This window comes from Arachis ipaensis, chromosome B07, assembly GCF_000816755.2.
Source record: "Arachis ipaensis cultivar K30076 chromosome B07, Araip1.1, whole genome shotgun sequence".
Taxonomy (NCBI): domain Eukaryota; kingdom Viridiplantae; phylum Streptophyta; class Magnoliopsida; order Fabales; family Fabaceae; genus Arachis; species Arachis ipaensis.
In genome coordinates this window covers 26,176,117-26,179,543 of record NC_029791.2, presented here as the reverse complement: position 1 = coordinate 26,179,543, position 3,427 = coordinate 26,176,117, and positions in this window count along the sequence as shown.

Genomic DNA, 3,427 nt, shown 5'->3' with positions numbered 1-3,427 from the left:
TAATTAAAGATCTCTAGGAAGCAAGTTTTCAATCATAAAACAATACTAGGAAGGGATTATAAAATCATGCAAATCATATGAATAAGTGGGTGAAGACTTGATGAAAACCACTCAATTAAACACAAGATAAACCATAAAATAGTGGTTTATCAGTCAGCTCTCGCATGTGGGCTATGCTCCCCACTTCATTTGTGAGGTCCCGTTCTGTGTCTTCGTCGTTGCCCCCGACTGTTCTTCATAGGCTGGGGTCTCCAACTTCCACTGGGATGATGGCCTCTACGCCATATGTCAAGCAGAACGGAGTTTCCCCTGTGGAGGTCTGGGGGATGGTCCGGTATGACCAGAGAACCGATCCAAGCTTGTCGGCCCAGAATCCATTGGCTTCGTCGAGCCGTTTCTTGAGTCCCTTGACGATTATCTTATTCGCCGACTCCACCTATCCTTTTGTCTGGGGGTGTTCCATCGAGCTGAAGCGGTGGGATACATGCAGTCCTTCCAAGAATTCCCTAAACTTTTTATCGATGAACTTGGTTCCGTTGTCCGAGATTACGATCTCGGGGATCCCAAACTGGGTTATTATATGTCTCCAAAAAAACTTTCGGCACTGGGTCGCTGTGATGGGGGCCAGGGGTTCAGCCTCAATCCATTTGGTGTAATAGTCAATTGCGACGATGAGGTACCAGAGTTGTCTGGGGGATGTGGGAAAGGGGCCAACCAGGTCGACACCCCATGTTCTGAATGGTCAATCCGCTGTTATGACGTTGAGCAGGTGTGGGGCGGCTTGGTGGAAGTTGGAATACATTTGGCATTTGTTGCAACTTTTGACTAGTTGCATGGAGTCCCTGATGATTGAGGGCCAAAGGTATCCAGCTCTGATAACTTTCTGGGCTAGGATTTTGCCTCTGATGTGGTCGCCGTAGCAGCCCTTGTGGATTTCGCGGAGTATATACTCCGTGTCCCCGGGCTCGATACACTTGAGCAGTGGTTGCGAAAATCCACGTTTGTATAATTGTCCTGCTATTGTGGTGTAGTTGGGGGCTTCCCGTTTTATCCTTTTCGCTTCTTTGGGGTCTCCGTGTAATATCCAGTTGAGGAGGTTTTGGAGGATGGGATAAGTCCATGAGTCATGGTTGGAGACTGGGAGACTGACTGAGGTTGTGGTTGATATGGATGGTGTTCTGATGATTTCCTGGATCAGTGACTGATTTCCTTTCTCCGGCATAGTGCTGGCTAGCTTCGAGAGAAGATTTGCCCTTGCGTTTCGTTCCCTGGGAATGTGTTGGATGGCTACTTGCTCAAATTTTTCTATTAACTTTTTTACTTTCGTTAAGTATTGTAGAAGTAGGGGATCCCATGTTTGGTAGTCTCCATTGACTTGGGAGCTGACTACCTGGGAGTCGCTCTAAACATCCAATACCTTTGCACCAACCTCTTTCGCTAGCGTCAGTCCGGCCAGAAGAGCCTCATATTCGGCTTGGTTATTCAAGATCAGCAACTCGTATCGGAGGGATTATTCGATGACGATTCCTTTCTGGTTTTCAAGTATTACTCCCGCTCCTCCGGAGTTGGTATTGGAAGAGCCGTCCACATGTAATTTCCAAGTTTCTGTAGTAGAGTTTCTTGGGGTCATCTCTGCAATGAAGTCTGCCATTGCTTGTGCTTTGATCGCGTTTCGAGGCTCGAACTCGATTTGGAATTGGGATAATCCTATGGATCATGCCAGCATTCTTCCAACTAGTTCGGGCTTTTGTAGGACTTGCCTGACCGCTTGGTCGGTTCAGACTGTGATGGGGTGAGCCTGGAAGTATTGTCGGAGGCGTCGGGAAGCCGTGAGGAGTGTAAATGCGAGTTTCTCAAGCCGAGTGAGTGCGCCTCCGCATTTTGGAGGACTTTGCTTATGAAATAGATGGGTCATTGGGCCTTGTGCTTGTCTTCTCGAACGAGCGCTCCTGCTAGCGCTTTCTCTATTATGGACAGGTATAGGTAGAGAACCTCCCCCGTTTGGGGTTTAGCGAGAATGGGCAGGGTTCTGCCAGCACTTTTTTGAAGTGTTGGAATGTTTTTTGCATTCCGTTTCCCACTTGAAGGGAATCCTTTTTTTCATGAGTTTGAAGAAAGGGATTGCCTTTTGGACCGATTCGCCGAGAAAACGGGACAGGGCGGTTAGTCGGCCGATCATCTTTTGGATATCTTTGAGGTTCATTGGACTTCCCATCTTGAGGATTGCTCTGCATTTTTTGGGGTTCGCCTCTACCCCGCATTATGTGATCATGAACCTTAGGAATTTTCCAGCTTCCATTCCAAAGGTGCACTTTGTTGGGTTGAGGCGCATTCGGTGCTTCCTCAGAGTGTCCATCACGAGTTCGAGGTCGCCAATGAGTTGCTCACCGGATTAGGTCTTGGCAAGCATGTCATCTATGTAGAGACCTCCATCTTGGTTCCGGACAAGCTCTGGAATATCTTGTTGACGAGCCTCTGGTCGGTGGCTGATAAACCCATATTTTATGATATATTTTGTGCTTAATCTAAGTGATTTATTCAATCCTTCACCCACTTATTCATATTAATTGCATGGTTTTACTTTTCCTTCCTTATTATGTGATGTATGTGAAAAATATGTTTTCTATGATTTAAAATTAATTATTTTAATTACCTTTACTTCCATTCGATGCCGTGATTAGTGTGTTGAGTAGTTTCAGATCTTCTAAGGCAGGAATGACTTAAAGGATGGAAAGGAAACATACAAAAATGGAAGGAAAGCATAAAACGGAGTTTTTGTAGAAACTGGCATCCACGCAATCGCATAGACGACGCTGCCGCATGCCAAGCGCAAAGAAGCAGCGACGCGGCCGCATGACCGACGCTACCGCACGCCTTAAGCGAAACACATATGACATAGTCGCATGACTGACGCGACCGCGTGACAAGGAAAACTCCGAATGACGCGACCGCGTGACCCACGCGGACGCGTGACAGAGGCCACGCACTAGAAATTGCAGAAAACGCCCATAGCGAATTCTGAAGCCCTTTTTGGCCCAAATCCAAGTCCAGAAGGCATAGACCAGAGGTTATGAAGTGGGAGAATGTATCCATTCAAGGAGAGTCTCCACTTTAGTTAGTTTTCATGATTTAGATTTAGTTTTGAGAGGGAGATTCTCTCCTCTCTCTTAGGATTAGGATTTAGGATTTCTCTTAGTTTTAGGAGTGACTCTCAATCCCAGGTTTCAATGTTCTTTTACTTTATATTTTTCTCTTACTTTCAGATACTTTAATGCTTATATTAGTTATGTTGCCTATTTGGCTTATGAATTCTTCCATGTTACAGATTACATCTTTGAATTAATATTATTTAAGGTATTTCAGTTTAATATTGCTTTCTTTTATTTACATTATTGTTATTCCCATCTGGAGACATTTTTATTCCAGT